The sequence below is a fragment of the Lissotriton helveticus genome, chromosome 7, assembly GCF_964261635.1.
Source record: "Lissotriton helveticus chromosome 7, aLisHel1.1, whole genome shotgun sequence".
In the NCBI taxonomy this organism is placed as follows: domain Eukaryota; kingdom Metazoa; phylum Chordata; class Amphibia; order Caudata; family Salamandridae; genus Lissotriton; species Lissotriton helveticus.
In genome coordinates this window covers 820,138,048-820,158,274 of record NC_136068.1, presented here as the reverse complement: position 1 = coordinate 820,158,274, position 20,227 = coordinate 820,138,048, and the positions used below count along the sequence as shown (strand labels likewise).

At 51.1% G+C, this 20,227-nt stretch overlaps 2 protein-coding genes across 17 annotated transcripts in view; both read left to right on the top strand.

The window, feature by feature from the left end:
• PKD2L2 (polycystin 2 like 2, transient receptor potential cation channel) overlaps positions 1-20,227 on the top strand; it is a 2,146,539-nt gene that overhangs the window by 1,055,000 nt on the left and 1,071,312 nt on the right. The gene's annotated exons all lie outside the window — the stretch shown is intronic.
• Positions 1-20,227, top strand: part of LOC144769238 (uncharacterized) — a 195,835-nt gene that overhangs the window by 144,732 nt on the left and 30,876 nt on the right. The window contains exon 2 of one of the 5 annotated variants that reach the window (XR_013598684.1): positions 6,360-6,602. The exons of 2 other annotated variants lie outside the window; for them this stretch is intronic. The gene's annotated coding sequence lies outside the window, so the exon portion shown is untranslated. Of the gene's footprint in view, positions 1-6,359; positions 6,603-14,900; positions 15,136-20,227 lie in introns of those variants that run through there. 2 more of the 5 variants (XR_013598683.1, XR_013598685.1) reach the window with 2 other exon arrangements.

Genomic DNA, 20,227 nt, shown 5'->3' with positions numbered 1-20,227 from the left:
CCATCACCACGTCCATGTCCACCACCACATCCACCACCACCATGTCCGCCACATCCACCACCACCACATCTACCACCACCACATCCACCATCACCACGTCCACCACCACCACGTCCACCACCACCACCACATCCACTACCACATCCACCACCACACGTCCATCACCACATCCACCAGCACATCCACCACTACCATGTCAACCACATCCACCATGTCGCCTACCACCACCATGTCTGCCACTACCATGTCCACCACCACCATCACTTACACCACCACTTACACCACCACCACATCCACCGCTACATCCACCACATCCACCACCACCAAAATGTCCACTATCACCACATCCACCAGGTCCACTACCACATCCACCATGTCCACCATCACCCCCACCATGTCCACCACCACCACGTCCACCACCATGTCAGCCACCACCATGTCCACCACCACCACTTCCATCCACCACCACCATGTCCATCACCACATCCATGTTCACCACCACGTCCACCACCACCATGTCCACCTCATCCACCACCACCACATCCACCACAACTATGTCCAGCACCACGTCCACCTCCAAGACCATGTCCAACTCCACCACCACATCCACCACCACCAAATCCACCACCACAAAGTCCACCAGCATGTCCACCACCACCACCACCTCCACCATCAGCACCACATACATCACCACCACATCCACCTCCACCACCTCCACCACCACATCCACCACCACCACATCCACGTCCACCACTATGTCCACCACCAGCACCACCACCACCACATCCACCATGTCCACCACTACCACTTTCACCACTTTCACCACGTCCACCACCACATCCACCACCTCCACTATGTCCACTACCACGTCCACCACCACCACGTCCACCACCACAACCATGTCCACCACCACCACCATGTCCACCACCACAACGCCATCCACCACCACCACCATGTCCACCACCACTTCCACCACCACATCCACCACTACGTCCACCACATCCACCACCACGTCCACCACCACCAAAATTTCCACTGTGGCCACCACCACTACACCTACCACCACTACATCCACCACCACCACACTCACCACCACCATGTCCACCACTACATCCACATCCACCACCACATCCACCACCACAACGTCCAGCACCACGTCCACCACCACGTCCAACTCCACCACATCCACCACCACCATGTCTACCACTACGTCCACATCCACCACCACATCTACCACCACAACGTCCACCACCACCATGTCCACCACCACGTCCACGTCCACCACCACCACATCCTTCCCCACCACCACCATTTCCACCACCACCATGTCCACCGCCACATCCACCTCCACGTCCACCGCCATGAATGTCAATCCCGGCTGTACATGGGACATTTAAGGATGCATTTGTTGCAAGAAGACGGGAATAGGGGCTAGAGGTATTAAACCAGACCTAAGATACATTTTGAAGAGGCGCAATGTCACAAGGGCTCCTATAAAAGCACTCGCAGCATCTCTACCTCACAGTGGCATACCTGCACGAGCCACTAACTTAAAACAAGCATTGGCATAGCCAATAGGTCTCGCTTTTGGGACCTTATAAATGTTTAGCAATGCAACACTTGATGTTGTTGCACCAAGGATATTGTGCTGGATAACTAAACACTTATAAGATCCCAAAGGTCACCACACTCACCACCACCGTGTCCACTACCACCATGTCAATCACCACCACATCCATTACCATGTCCACGTCCACCACCACATCCACATCCACCACCATGTCCACCACCACCACATCCTCCACCACCACATCCACCACCACCAGCATGTCCACCACCTTAACCACTACCACCACATATACCACGTCCACCACAATGTCCACCTTGTCCATCCACCACCACCATGTCCATCACCACGTCCATGTCCACCACCACATCCACCACCACCAAATCCACCACCACAAAGTCCACCAGCATGTCCACCACCACCTCCACCATCAGCACCACATACATCATCACCACATCCACCTCCACCACCACATCCACGTCCACCACTATGTCCACCACCAGCACCACCACCACCACATCCACCATGTCCACCACTACCACTTTCACCACTTTCACCACGTCCACCAGCACATCCACCACCACCACCTCCACTATGTCCACTACCACGTCCACCACCACCACGTCCACCACCACAACCATGTCCACCACCACCACCATGTCCACCACCACAATGCCATCCGCCACCACCACCATGTCCACCACCACTCTCACCACTACATCCACCACTACGTCCACCACATCCACCACCACCAAAATTTCCACTGTGGCCACCACCACTACATCTACCACCACTACATCCACCACCACCACACTCACCACCACCATGTCCACCACTACGTCCACATCCACCAACACATCCACCACCACAACGTCCAGCACCACGTCCACCATCACGTCCACCTCCACCACATCCACCACCACCATGTCTACCACCACCACGTCCACCACCACCATGTCCACCACCACGTCCACGTCCACCACCACCACATCCTTCCCCACCACCACCATTTCCACCACCACCATGTCCACCGCCACATCCACCTCCACGTCCACCGCCATGAATGTCAATCCCGGCTGTACATGGGACATTTAAGGATGCATTTGTTGCAAGAAGATGGGAATAGGGGCTAGAGGTATTAAACCAGAACTAAGATACATTTTGAAGAGGCGCAATGTCACAAGGGCTCCTATAAAAGCACTCGAGGCATCTCTACCTCACAGTGGCATACCTGCACGAGCCACTAACTTAAAACAAGCATTGGCATAGCCAATAGGTCTCGCTTTTGGGACCTTATAAATGTTTAGCAATGCAACACTTGATGTTGTTGCACCAAGGATATTGTGCTGGATAACTAAACACTTATAAGATCCCAAAGGTCACCACACTCACCACCACCGTGTCCACTACCACCATGTCAATCACCACCACATCCATTACCATGTCCACGTCCACCACCACGTCCACATCCACCACCATGTCCACCACCACCACATCCTCCACCACCACATCCACCACCACCAGCATGTCCACCACCTTAACCACCACCACCACATATACCACGTCCACCACAATGTCCACCTTGTCCATCCACCACCACCATGTCCATCACCACGTCCATGTCCACCACCACATCCACCACCACCACATCCACCACCACCACCACCACCACGTCCACCACCACCACCACATCCACTACCACATCCACCACCACCACGTCCATCACCACATCCACCAGCACATCCACCACCACCATGTCAACCACATCCACCACCACGTCCACCACCACCACCATGTCGCCTACCACCACCATGTCTGCCACTACCATGTCCACCACCACCATCACTTCCCCCACCACTTACACCACCACCACATCCACCGCTACATCCACCACATCCACCACCACCAAAATGTCCACTACCACCACGTCCACCAGGTCCACTACCACATCCACCATGTCCACCATCACCGCCACCATGTCCACCACCACCACGTCCACCACCACCACTTCCATCATGTCTGCCACCACCATGTCCACCACCACCACTTCCATCCACCACCACCATGTCCATCACCACATCCATGTTCACCACCACGTCCACCACCACCATGTCCACCTCATCCACCACCACCACATCCACCACAACTATGTCCAGCACCACGTCCACCTCCAGGACCAATGGTCAACTCCACCACCACATCCACCACCACCAAATCCACCACCACAAAGTCCACCAGCATGTCCACCACCACCACCACCTCCACCATCAGTACCACATACATCACCACCAAATCCACCTCCACCACATCCACCTCCACCACCACTACCACATCCACGTCCACCACTATGTCCACCACCAGCACCACCACCACCACATCCACCATGTCCACCACTATCACTTTCACCACTTTCACCACGTCCACCACCACATCCACCACCACCACCTCCACTATGTCCACCACCACGTCCACCACCACCACGTCCACCACCACAACCATGTCCACCACCACCACCATGTCCACCACCACAACGCCATCCACCACCACCACCATGTCCACCACCACTTCCACCACCACATCCACCACTACGTCCACCACATCCACCACCACATCCACCACCACCAAAATTTCCATTGTGGCCACCACCACTACATCTACCACCACTACGTCCACCACCACATCCACCACCACCATGTCCACCACTACGTCCACATCCACCACCACATCCACCACCACAACGTCCAGCACCACGTCCAGCACCACGTCCACCTCCACCACATCCACCACCACCATGTCCACCACTACGTCCACATCCATCACCACATCCACCACCACAACCTCCACCACCACCACGTCCACCACCACCATGTCCACCACCACGTCCACGTCCACCACCACCACATCCTTCCCCACCACCACCATTTCCACCACCACCATGTCCACCACCACATCCACCTCCACATCCACTGCCATCACTTGTTACAGGTAAAGTGTCACTGGAGGGCAGGGGTAATAGGAATGTCAATCCCGGCTGTACATGGGACATTTAAGGATGTATTTGTTGCAAGAAGACGGGAATAGGGGCTGGAGGTATTAAACCAGACCTAAGATACATTTTGAAGAGGCGCAATGTCACAAGGGCTCTGTAGTAACCACGCTACGCTGGTATGATGTAAACCAAGTAGGTTTATTCAGAAGTAGGTTAACAGGTGGTAAATTACAGGTAACTCACAGCCCCACCAGGAGCAGCCTGCTAGCTGCTCAGCCTCTCTGACCAACTGTCACACCTGATCCAGTCACCCAGGCATTATAGTGAAGGTCCACGCACCAACATTCCATACTGAGGACACACACACAGGCTGAGCAGCTAAGTGAAGAACACAAGGAAAGAAACACCATGTGAAGATACTACATACCTCTTCCCTAATAAACAGAAGAAAGAGTGAATGCATAACAAAGAACATGCAATTAACTATAAGCATAAATGTACAATATACAAAAATAGTACACATCTCAAAAATGAAGAAAACATCATGAAGAGAAAATGAACAATTTAAAATAGAGTCAAAAGCCCAGACCCAGGGATGACGGGAACACCGCACCTCGAGAGGGAAAGGAACCCAAGACAGGAAGGAAAGATGGCTACTGAATACAATATAACCATCCCCTTCTCAAATGCATAAAATAAATATAGATGAAAATGTAATGTTGAATAATGGGACTGAAACACAAAATCCTGCCCCCGCCATTAACAAGGGACAACTGTTTATGTTTTCTGTAAGGAGAATCAAACCATGTGAACAAAAGGGACTAAAAACCTAATGTCCTGCCCCAAACAAAAATAAGGAACACCAATGCAAAGTGATGTGTACTCCCGTGTAGGAAGACAAGTAATGTGAACAAAGGGGCTAAAACCCTAAGTCCTGCCCCAAACTAATCACTAAGGGACACCAAAAAAGTAAAGTGCTCTCCATGTGAGGAGGCACGTAGGGAATATAACCCTGCATCAATCTTTCGTAATATGTAAAGTGCTCTCCATGTGGGGAGGCACATAGGGAATATAACCCTGCATCAATCTATCGTGCGGCACAAGGTGTCTTATGCACGCAGGGACCCACCCCTGCAACCTGTATAAATGACCACCCTCACGTAAGGGTAAAAACGTAATGTAAACTGTAATTTAAACTGTAAAATTGGATATAAAAAGAATCCCAAAGATTACGTTGGCGTAGAGCCAACCCTCATGTAAGGGTACACAAAGCTCAAACAAAAACCCAAACAACATCATGTGAATGCAGCACAAGGTGTCTTACGCATGCAGGAATTACACCTGCAACAAGTGATAAGGGCAATCAAAACCCTTGAGTCAACCCTCATGTAAGCGTACAAAAAGTTCATCTAAAAAAAAAAACCACCCCTCTGTGGAGGTAAAAGGATGTGATACAGATAAGTAGCAGAAACCGTGAACACCCCTCGCGTAAGAGGATAAATGAATCATCAAAAATAAACAAATTTCAACATATGTGCTGAGATGTAAAATCTAATTAACTGTATAGTTATCTAGACATCATGGGCAAATGTGAAAAACAACCACTAGATGGCAGTATTACTAAGCACAGTGAAAATAAAATTTCTCATACAACAATTTTACGCGAAACAATAACCCTTGCGAAACGTGAAGATATATGTGCCACCACCGAAAAAAAAAACATAAGTCACTGTTGTTATTTCAAAATGGCATGTGCTACGATAAACATTTGAAGTTTGTCTTGCCGATATCTTCATGCTGCAGATTCATGAGATGAACAGGCAAGGGAAACGTGTAATAGTTGCTCCCACGACGGCGCTCTTGAAATTGAAGAGTAGAATTGGCAGCCTTAAAATGGCGGCACGTACATCACGGCGTACCGGCTGGCTCCCGGCACAACCCTGCAGCTAAACAACCATAGACAGCATTGTGAGCTTCGAGAAAAAAAAACGTCATGAAGAATTCCACTTCCCCAGCCTCTCCTCACCACAGCACGAGGCAGGTAAGGTGCGCGAGCTCAGTTTTAAATTTAAAACACAGTCCAACAGTTGTTTGTAGCAGAATACATTTATGGGAAAAATTTATAATCTAAGAAATAAACGTTAATAAAGCTTATTTCAAAAATCGAGTGAAATGAGATAAAGACAGCATAATAAAGCTTTCACATCTGTTGATTTTTTTTGCTACCTTGACAGACTGCCTCCAAAACGGTAACACTGTTCTTATGTAAGCAAAGGTGATTTCCTTCGTAACACAGAGGTCAAATAGATGAACCTCATGGCAGTAAATAGTCCGTAATTAAATACAAACGAACGGACACATTTTAGAGTCAGAGGGTCATTAGCCAACAATGTTACACCATTTCTGTCCTCCAAGGACATGCAAGGCATGACTGCTATGTGTCTCCAGACACGTCCATGTCAATAATACCACATAAAATGCCAAAACTCCTCATGGTGTCAACTCTCCACATGGAAAACGACCACAGCATACTGTCCAATATTGTGCAGGACCAACAGTAAAGTTAAGTGTTCATGTAGAAAGCGCTGGTGACACATGAAAAAGTTATGTAGGCACATCACCATGAGCAGCCAAGCTTGGAAACTTACAACAGTTGAAAGTTCAATCAGCGCAGCATCACTGAGGTAAATGAAGAGGACCAAAGCACTTGTAACTTCACTCTGCGCAGGATCATTGGCCTCTCTAAACATTGTACAACACGCTTTAGCTGGCGCAGAATCTCTCCTAAAAAATGTCCTTGCGCAGGTTTCATTAGATTTACAAGAGCCAAAAACAAGTAAAGAAATTACGCTTATTTCTGTTGAATACGCAATTGATGTCCATATGTCCCAGGTGAACCACACACAGCACGCTTGGGCAGGGGCTGTCCGGTCTGATGGACACTGGTGGGGCTTCTTTGCGTGCTGTTTATGTTCCCTTTGTGGCTCCTTACCTTGAGTTATCTGAGTTTCTTATTTTCATCTTGTTGCTCCTGTTTCTTTTGTCTTGTTTCTGTTGGCTGTACCAAACGTCTGGTCTCTGTGGTTACTTCTTTCCAACATGTTGAGGGATGCATTTCCACTTCTTTCAGGCTTCTTGCGTGGGAAGGTCTCCAATTCGTCGCCATAATTTATGTAGTAACCACGCTACGCTGGTATGATGTAAACCAAGTAGGTTTATTCAGAAGTAGGTTAACAGGTGGTAAATTACAGGTAACTCACAGCCCCACCAGGAGCAGCCTGCTAGCTGCTCAGCCTCTCTGACCAACTGTCACATCTGATCCAGTCACCCAAGCATTATAGTGAAGGTCCACGCACCAACATTCCATACTGAGGACACACACACAGGCTGAGCAGCTAAAGTGAAGAACACAAGGAAAGAAACACCATGTGAAGATACTACAGGCTCCTATAAAAGCACTCGCAGCATCTCTACCTCACAGTGGCATACCTGCACGAGCCACTAACTTAAAACAAGCATTGGCATAGCCAATAGGTCTCGCTTTTGGGACCTTATAAATGTTTAGCAATGCAACACTTGATGTTGTTGCACCAAGGATATTGTGCTGGATAACTAAACACTTATAAGATCCCAAAGGTCACCACACTCACCACCACCATGTCCACTACCACCATGTCAATCACCACCACATCCATTACCATGTCCACGTCCACCACCACGTCCACATCCACCACCATGTCTACCACCACCACATCCTCCACCACCACATCCACCACCACCAGCATGTCCACCACCTTAACCACCACCACCACATATACCACGTCCACCACAATGTCCACCTTCTCCATCCACCACCATGTCCATCACCATGTCCATGTCCACCACCACATCCACCACCACCATGTCCACCACATCCACCACCATCATGTCCACCACCACCATGTCCACCACCACATCCACCTCCACCACCATGTCCACCACATCCATCACCACCACCACCACTTCAACCACCACCACCACCATGTCCACCACCACCAGCATGTCCACCACCACATCCACCACAGCCACATACACCACCACCATCACCACCACCACATCCACCACAAACACGTCCACCACCACATCCACCACCACCACATCCACCACCACCACGTCCACTACCACATCCACCACCACCTCCACCACAATGTCCACTGCCACCATGTCTACCACCACCATGTCCACCACCACGTACACCACCACCATGTCATCCACCACCACCATGTCGTCCACCACCAACACATCCGCCACCACCATGTCCATCACCAGCATGTCCACCACCACCAAATCCCCCACCATGTTTACCTCCACCACCACCATGTCCACCTTGATCACCACCATTTCCACCACCACTTCCACCACCACCACATACACCACCACATCCACTATCAGCACCACCAGGTCCACCACAACCACATATACCAACACCACATCCACCATCACCACCATGTCCACCACCACATCGACCATCACATCCACCACCACATCCACCACCACCTCCACCACCACCATGTACACTACCATGTCCACCACCACATCCACCACCACGTCCACCACCAGCACATCCACCACATCCACCACCACCATGTCCACAACCACCTCCTCTACCACCATGTCCACCACCACCATGTCCACTACCACGTCCACCACCACCAAATCCACCACCACGTCCACCACCACCATGTCCACCACCACCACATCCACCACCAAAACGTCCACTACCACATCCACCACCACCTCCACCACAATGTCCACTGCCACCATGTCCACCACCACCATGTCCACCACCACGTACACCACTACCATGTCATCCACCACCACCATGTCGTCCACCACCACCACATCCACCACTATCATGTCCACCACCACCATCACTTTCACCACCACTTCCACCACATCCACCACTACGTCCACCACATCCACCACCATGCCCACCACCGCCACCACCAAAATTTCCACCACCACCATGTCCACCAGGTCCACTATCAAGTCCACCATATCCACCATCACCACCATCATGTCCACCACCACCATGTCCACCACCACCACATCCACTACCAACACGTCCACCACCACCATGTCCACCACCACTACATCTATCACCACCACATCCACCACTACGTCCATCATGTCCACCATATCCACCACGTCCACCATCACCACATCCATCACCACCATGTCCACCACCACCACCACGTTTACCACCACCACGTCCACCACCACGACCAGCACATCCACCACCACCATGTTCACCACCAACACATCCACATCCACCATGTCCACCACCACCACGTCAACCACCACCACATCCCCACCACATCCATTTCCACCACCACATCCACATCCACCACCATGTCCACCACCACCACCAGCATGTCCACCACCTTCACTACCACCACCACATACACCACGTCCACCACAATGTCCACCACCACAATGTCCACCATGTCCATCCACCACCACCATGTTCACCACCACGTCCATGTCCACACCACATCCACCACCACCATGTCCACCACCACCACGTCCACCACCACCATGTCCACCACCGCCACCAGGTCCACTACCATGTCCACCACCACATCCACCACCAGAACATCCACCACCACGTCAACCACCACCACATCCACCACCACCACGTCTGCCACCACCATGTCCACACATCCATCAACACCACATCTACCACCACCATGTCCACCAGCACCAGCATGTCCACCACCACATCCACCACAACCACATACACCACCACCACCTCCACCACATCCACCACCACATCCACCACCACATCCACCACCAACATGTCCACCATCACATCCACCACCACATCCACCACATCCACCACCACCACGTCCACTACCACATCCACTACCACCTCCACCGCAATGTCCACTGCCACCATGTCCACTACCACCATGTCCACCACCACATCCACCACCACCATGTTCACCACCACCATGTCATCCACCACCACCACATCGTCTATCACCACCACATCCACCACCACGTCCACCACTACCATGTCCACCACCACCATCACTTTCACCACCACTTCCACCACATCCACCACCATGTCCACCACAAACCACCAACATTTCCACCACCACCATGTCCACCAGGTCCACTACCAAGTCCACCATCACCACCACCATGTCCACCATGATCATGTCTACTACCATCACGTCCACCACCACTACATCTATCACCACTATATCTACCACCACCACATCCACCACTACGTCCATCATGTCCACCATATCCACCACATCCACCATCACCACGTTCACCACCACCACGTCCACAACCACCAACAGGACATCCACCACCACCATGTCCACCCTGTCCACCACCACCACGTCTACCACCACCACGTCCACAACCCCCAACATCCACCACCAGCACGTCCACCACCACATCATCCACCACCACATCCACCACCACTTCTACTACCACATCCACCACTACCACGTCCACCACCACCACATCCACTACAATCACCACCACCACATTGTCCACCACCACCAGGTCATCCACCACCACTTCAACCACCACGGCGTCCACCACCACATCCACCACCATGTCCACCACCACCACATCTGCCACGTCCACCACCACGTCCGCCCCACCACTTCCACCATCACCATGTCCACCACCACCAAAATACCCACCACCACCACGTCCACCACTGCCACCAGGTCCACTTCCATGTCCACTACCACATCCACCACCACCACATTCACCACCAGTACATCCACCACCAAGTCAGCCACCACCACATCTACCTCCACCACGTCCACCACCACCATGTCCACCACCACATCCACATCCACTACCAAGTCCACCACCACATCCACCACTATCATGTCTACCACCACCGTGTCCACCACCACCACGTCAATCACCACCACGTCCACCACCGTGTCCACATACACCACCATGTCCACCACCATCACGTCTACCACCACTACGTCCACTACCACTTCCACCATCACTACATCTATCACCACTATATCTACCACCACCACATCCACCACTACGTCCATCATGTCCACCATATCCACAATGTCCCCCATCACCACGTCCAGAACCACCATGTCCACCACCACCACCACGTTCACCACCACCACATCTACCACCACAATCAGCACATCCACCACCACAATGTTTACCACCAACACATCCACCACCACCACGTCCACCACCACCATGTCTACAACCCCCAACATCCACCACCAGCACGTCCACCACCACGGTATTCACCACCACATCCACCACCACTTCCACCAACACATCCACTACCACCACGTCCAACTCCACCACATCCACCACAACCACCACCATGTTGTCCACCATCACCAGGTCACCCACCACCACTTCCACCACCACCATGTCCACTTCTACCACCATGTCCACCACCACCACCACATCCTCCACGTCCACCACCGCCACCAGGTCCACTACCATGTCCACCACCACCAGCACGTCCACCACCATGTCCACCACCACCACGTCCACCACCATCACTTCCATCACCACCATGTCCACCACCACCATATTCACCAGCAGCATGTCCACTGCCAGCACATCCACCACATCCACCACCACATCCACCATGTCCATCACCACATCCATGTTCACCACCACGTCCACCACCACCATGTCCACCTCATCCACCACCACCACATCCACCACAACTATGTCCAGCACCACGTCCACCTCCAGGACCATGTCCAACTCCACCACCACATCCACCACCACCAAATCCACCACCACAAAGTCCACCAGCATGTCCACCACCACCACCACCTCCACCATCAGTACCACATACATCACCACCACATCCACCTCCACCACCACATCCACGTCCACCACTATGTCCACCACCAGCACCACCACCACCACATCCACCATGTCCACCACTATCACTTTCACCACTTTCACCACGTCCACCACCACATCCACCACCACCACCTCCACTATGTCTACCACCACGTCCACCACCACCACGTCCACCACCACAACCATGTCCACCACCACCACCATGTCCACCACCACAACGCCATCCACCACCACCACCATGTCCACCACCACTTCCACCACCACATCCACCACTACGTCCACCACATCCACCACCACGTCCACCACCACCAAAATTTCCATTGTGGCCACCACCACTACATCTACCACCACTACGTCCACCACCACATCCACCACCACCATGTCCACCACTACGTCCACATCCACCACCACATCCACCACCACAACGTCCAGCACCACGTCCACCTCCACCACATCCACCACCACCATGTCCACCACTACGTCCACATCCATCACCACATCCACCACCACAACGTCCACCACTACCACATCCACCACCACCATGTCCACCACCACGTCCACGTCCACCACCACCACATCCTTCCCCACCACCACCATTTCCACCACCACCATGTCCACCACCACATCCACCTCCACATCCACTGCCATCACTTGTTACAGGTAAAGTGTCACTGGAGGGCAGGGGTAATAGGAATGTCAATCCCGGCTGTACATGGGACATTTAAGGATGTATTTGTTGCAAGAAGACGGGAATAGGGGCTGGAGGTATTAAACCAGACCTAAGATACATTTTGAAGAGGCGCAATGTCACAAGGGCTCTGTAGTAACCACGCTACGCTGGTATGATGTAAACCAAGTAGGTTTATTCAGAAGTAGGTTAACAGGTGGTAAATTACAGGTAACTCACAGCCCCACCAGGAGCAGCCTGCTAGCTGCTCAGCCTCTCTGACCAACTGTCACACCTGATCCAGTCACCCAGGCATTATAGTGAAGGTCCACGCACCAACATTCCATACTGAGGACACACACACAGGCTGAGCAGCTAAGTGAAGAACACAAGGAAAGAAACACCATGTGAAGATACTACATACCTCTTCCCTAATAAACAGAAGAAAGAGTGAATGCATAACAAAGAACATGCAATTAACTATAAGCATAAATGTACAATATACAAAAATAGTACACATCTCAAAAATGAAGAAAACATCATGAAGAGAAAATGAACAATTTAAAATAGAGTCAAAAGCCCAGACCCAGGGATGACGGGAACACCGCACCTCGAGAGGGAAAGGAACCCAAGACAGGAAGGAAAGATGGCTACTGAATACAATATAACCATCCCCTTCTCAAATGCATAAAATAAATATAGACGAAAATGTAATGTTGAATAATGGGACTGAAACACAAAATCCTGCCCCCGCCATTAACAAGGGACAACTGTTTATGTTTTCTGTAAGGAGAATCAAACCATGTGAACAAAAGGGACTAAAAACCTAATGTCCTGCCCCAAACAAAAATAAGGAACACCAATGCAAAGTGATGTGTACTCCCGTGTAGGAAGACAAGTAATGTGAACAAAGGGGCTAAAACCCTAAGTCCTGCCCCAAACTAATCACTAAGGGACACCAAAAAAGTAAAGTGCTCTCCATGTGGGGAGGCACGTAGGGAATATAACCCTGCATCAATCTTTCGTAATATGTAAAGTGCTCTCCATGTGGGGAGGCACATAGGGAATATAACCCTGCATCAATCTATCGTGCGGCACAAGGTGTCTTACGCACGCAGGGACCCACCCCTGCAACCTGTATAAATGACCACCCTCACGTAAGGGTAAAAACGTAATTTAAACTGTAATTTAAACTGTAAAATTGGATATAAAAAGAATCCCAAAGATTACCTTGGCGTAGAGCCAACCCTCATGTAAGGGTACACAAAGCTCAAACAAAAACGCAAACAACATCATGTGAATGCAGCACAAGGTGTCTTACGCATGCAGGAATTACGCCTGCAACAAGTGATAAGGGCAATCAAAACCCTTGAGTCAACCCTCATGTAAGCGTACAAAAAGTTCATCTAAAAAAAAAACCCACCCCTCTGTGGAGGTAAAAGGATGTGATACAGATAAGTAGCACAAACCGTGAACACCCCTCGCGTAAGAGGATAAATGAATCATCAAAAATAAACAAATTTCAACATATGTGCTGAGATGTAAAATCTAATTAACTGTATAGTTATCTAGACATCGTGGGCAAATGTGAAAAACAACCACTAGATGGCAGTATTACTAAGCAAAGTGAAAATAAAATTTCTCATACAACAATTTTGCGCGAAACAATAAGCCTTGCGAAACGTGAAGATATATGTGCCACCACCGAAAAAAAAACATAAGTCACTGTTGTTATTTCAAAATGGCATGTGCTACGATAAACATTTGAAGTTTGTCTTGCCGATATCTTCATGCTGCAGATTCATGAGATGAACAGGCAAGGGAAACGTGTAATAGTTGCTCCCACGACGGCGCTCTTGAAATTGAAGAGTAGAATTGGCAGCCTTAAAATGGCGGCACGTACATCACGGCGTACCGGCTAGCTCCCGGCACACCCCTGCAGCTAAACAACCATAGACAGCATTGTGAGCTTCGAGAAAAAAAAACGTCATGAAGAATTCCACTTCCCTAGCCTCTCCTCACCACAGCACGAGGCAGGTAAGGTGCGCGAGCTCAGTTTTAAATTTAAAACACAGTCCAACAGTTGTTTGTAGCAGAATACATTTATGGGAAAAATGTATAATCTAAGAAATAAACGTTAATAAAGCTTATTTCAAAAATCGAGTGAAATGAGATAAAGACAGCATAATAAAGCTTTCACATCTGTTGATTTTTTTTGCTACCTTGACAGACTGCCTCCAAAACGGTAACACTGTTCTTATGTAAGCAAAGGTGATTTCCTTCGTAACACAGAGGTCAAATAGATGAACCTCATGGCAGTAAATAGTCCGTAATTAAATACAAACGAACTGACACATTTTAGAGTCAGAGGGTCATTAGCCAACAATGTTACACCATTTCTGTCCTCCAAGGACATGCAAGGCATGACTGCTATGTGTCCCCAGACACGTCCATGTCAATAATACCACATAAAATGCCAAAACTCCTCATGGTGTGAACTCTCCACATGGAAAACGACCACAGCATACTGTCCAATATTGTGCAGGACCAACAGTAAAGTTAAGTGTTCATGTAGAAAGCGCTGGTGACACATGAAAAAGTTATGTAGGCACATCACCATGAGCAGCCAAACTTGGAAACTTACAACAGTTGAAAGTTCAATCAGCGCAGCATCACTGAGGTAAATGAAGAGGACCAAAGCACTTGTAACTTCACTCTGCGCAGGATCATTGGCCTCTCTAAACATTGTACAACACGCTTTAGCTGGCGCAGAATCTCTCCTAAAAAATGTCCTTGCGCAGGTTTCATTAGATTTACAAGAGCCAAAAACAAGTAAAGAAATTACGCTTATTTCTGTTGAATGCGCAATTAATGTCCATATGTCCCAGGTGAACCACACACAGCACGCTTGGGCAGGGGCTGTCCGGTCTGATGGACACTGGTGGGGCTTCTTTGCGTGCTGTTTATGTTCCCTTTGTGGCTCCTTACCTTGAGTTATCTGAGTTTCTTATTTTCATCTTGTTGCTCCTGTTTCTTTTGTCTTGTTTCTGTTGGCTGTACCAAACGTCTGGTCTCTGTGGTTACTTCTTTCCAACATGTTGAGGGATGCATTTCCACTTCTTTCAGGCTTCTTGCGTGGGAAGGTCTCCAATTCGTCGCCATAATTTATGTAGTAACCACGCTACGCTGGTATGATGTAAACCAAGTAGGTTTATTCAGAAGTAGGTTAACAGGTGGTAAATTACAGGTAACTCACAGCCCCACCAGGAGCAGCCTGCTAGCTGCTCAGCCTCTCTGACCAACTGTCACATCTGATCCAGTCACCCAAGCATTATAGTGAAGGTCCACGCACCAACATTCCATACTGAGGACACACACACAGGCTGAGCAGCTAAAGCGAAGAACACAAGGAAAGAAACACCATGTGAAGATACTACAGGCTCCTATAAAAGCACTCGCAGCATCTCTACCTCACAGTGGCATACCTGCACGAGCCACTAACTTAAAACAAGCATTGGCATAGCCAATAGGTCTCGCTTTTGGGACCTTATAAATGTTTAGCAATGCAACACTTGATGTTGTTGCACCAAGGATATTGTGCTGGATAACTAAACACTTATAAGATCCCAAAGGTCACCACACTCACCACCACCGTGTCCACTACCACCATGTCAATCACCACCACATCCATTACCATGTCCATGTCCACCACCACGTCCACATCCACCACCATGTCTACCACCACCACATCCTCCACCACCACATCCACCACCACCAGCATGTCCACCACCTTAACCACCACCACCACATATACCACGTCCACCACAATGTCCACCTTGTCCATCCACCACCACCATGTCCATCACCATGTCCATGTCCACCACCACATCCACCACCACCATGTCCACCACATCCACCACCACCATGTCCACCACCACCATGTCCACCACCACATCCACCTCCACCACCATGTCCACCACATCCATCACCACCACCACCACTTCAACCACCACCACCACCATGTCCACCACCACCAGCATGTCCACCACCACATCCACCACAGCCACATACACCACCACCATCACCACCACCACATCCACCACAAACACATCCACCACATCCACCACCACATCCACCACCACCACATCCACCACCACCATGTCCACTACCACATCCACCACCACCTCCACCACAATGTCCACTGCCACCATGTCTACCACCACCATGTCCACCACCACGTACACCACCACTATGTCATCCACCACCACCATGTCGTCCACCACCAACACATCCGCCACCACCATGTCCATCACCAGCATGTCCACCACCACCAAATCCCCCACCATGTTTACCTCCACCACCACCATGTCCACCTTGATCACCACCATTTCCACCACCACGTCCACCACCACCACATACACCACCACATCCACTATCAGCACCACCAGGTCCACCACAACCACATATACCAACACCACATCCACCATCACCACCATGTCCACCACCACATCGACCATCACATCCACCACCACCTCCACCACCACCATGTACACTACCATATCCACCACCACATCCACCACCACGTCCACCACCAGCACATCCACCACATCCACCACCACCATGTCCACAACCACCTCCTCTACCACCATGTCCACTACCACGTCCACCACGTCCACCACCACCAAATCCACCACCACGTCCACCACCACCATGTCCACCACCACCACATCCACCACCAAAACGTCCACTACCACATCCACCACCACCTCCACCACAATGTCCACTGCCACCATGTCTACCACCACCATGTCCACCACCACGTACACCACTACCATGTCATCCACCACCACCATGTCGTCCACCACCACCACATCCACCACTATCATGTCCACCACCACCATCACTTTCACCACCACTTCCACTACGTCCACCACATCCACCACCATGCCCACCACCGCCACCACCAAAATTTCCACCACCACCATGTCCACCAGGTCCACTATCAAGTCCACCATATCCACCATCACCACCATCATGTCCACCACCACCATGTCCACCACCACCACATCCACTACCAACACGTCCGCCACGTCCACCACCACTACATCTATCACCACCACATCCACCACTACGTCCATCATGTCCACCATATCCACCACGTCCACCATCACCACATCCATCACCACCATGTCCACCACCACCACCACGTTTACCACCACCACGTCCACCACCACGACCAGCACATCCACCACCACCATGTTCACCACCAACACATCCACATCCACCATGTCCACCACCACCACGTCAACCACCACCACATCCCCACCACATCCATTTCCACCACCACATCCACATCCACCACCATGTCCACCACCACCACCAGCATGTCCACCACCTTCACTACCACCACCACATACACCACGTCCACCACAATGTCCACCACCACAATGTCCACCATGTCCATCCACCACCACCATGTTCACCACCACGTCCATGTCCACACCACATCCACCACCACCATGTCCACCACCACCACGTCCACCACCACCATGTCCACCACCATGTCCACCACCGCCACCAGGTCCACTACCATGTCCACCACCACATCCACCACCACATCAACCACCACCACATCCACCACCACCACGTCCGCCACCACCATGTCCACACATCCATCAACACCACATCCACCACCACCACGTCCACCAGCACCAGCATGTCCACCACAACCACATACACCACCACCACCTCCACCACATCCACCACCACATCCACCACCACATCCACCACCAACATGTCCACCATCACATCCACCACCACATCCACCACCACGTACACCACCACATCCACCACCACCACGTCCACTACCACATCCACCTCCACCGCAATGTCCACTGCCACCATTTCCACTACCACCATGTCCACCACCACGTCCACCACCACCATGTTCACCACCACCATGTCATCCACCACCACCACATCGTCTATCACCACCACATCCACCACCACCACCACGTCCACCACTACCATGTCCACTACCACCATCACTTTCACCACCACTTCCACCACATCCACCATGTCCACCACAAACCACCAACATTTCCACCACCACCATGTCCACCAGGTCCACTACCAAGTCCACCATCACCACCACCATGTCCACCATGATCATTTCTACTACCATCACGTCCACCACCACTACATCTATCACCACTATATCTACCACCACCACATCCACCACTACGTCCATCATGTCCACCATATCCACCACATCCACCATCACCACGTTCACCACCACCACGTCCACAACCACCAATAGGACATCCACCACCACCATGTCCACCCTGTCCACCACCACCACGTCTACCACCACCACGTCCACAACCCCCAACATCCACCACCAGCACGTCCACCACCACATCATCCACCACCACATCCACGACCACTTCTACTACCACATCCACCACTACCACGTCCACCACCACCACATCCACTACAATCACCACCACCACATTGTCCACCACCACATTGTCCACCACCACCAGGTCATCCACCACCACTTCAACCACCACGGCGTCCACCACCACATCCACCACCATGTCCACCACCACCACATCTGCCACGTCCACCACCACGTCCGCCCCCACCACTTCCACCATCACCATGTCCACCACCACCAAAATACCCACCACCACCACGTCCACCACTGCCACCAGGTCCACTTCCATGTCCACTACCACATCCACCACCACCACATTCACCACCAGTACATCCACCACCAAGTCAGCCACCACCACATCTACCTCCACCACGTCCACCACCACCATGTCCGCCACCACATCCACATCCACTACCAAGTCCACCACCACATCCACCACTATCATGTCTACCACCACCGTGTCCACCACCACCACGTCAATCAGCACCACGTCCACCACCGTGTCCACATACACCACCATGTCCACCACCATCACGTCTACCACCACTACGTCCACTACCACTTCCACCATCACTACATCTATCACCACTATATCTACCACCACCACATCCACCACTACGTCCATCATGTCCACCATATCCACAATGTCCCCCATCACCACGTCCAGAACCACCATGTCCACCACCACCA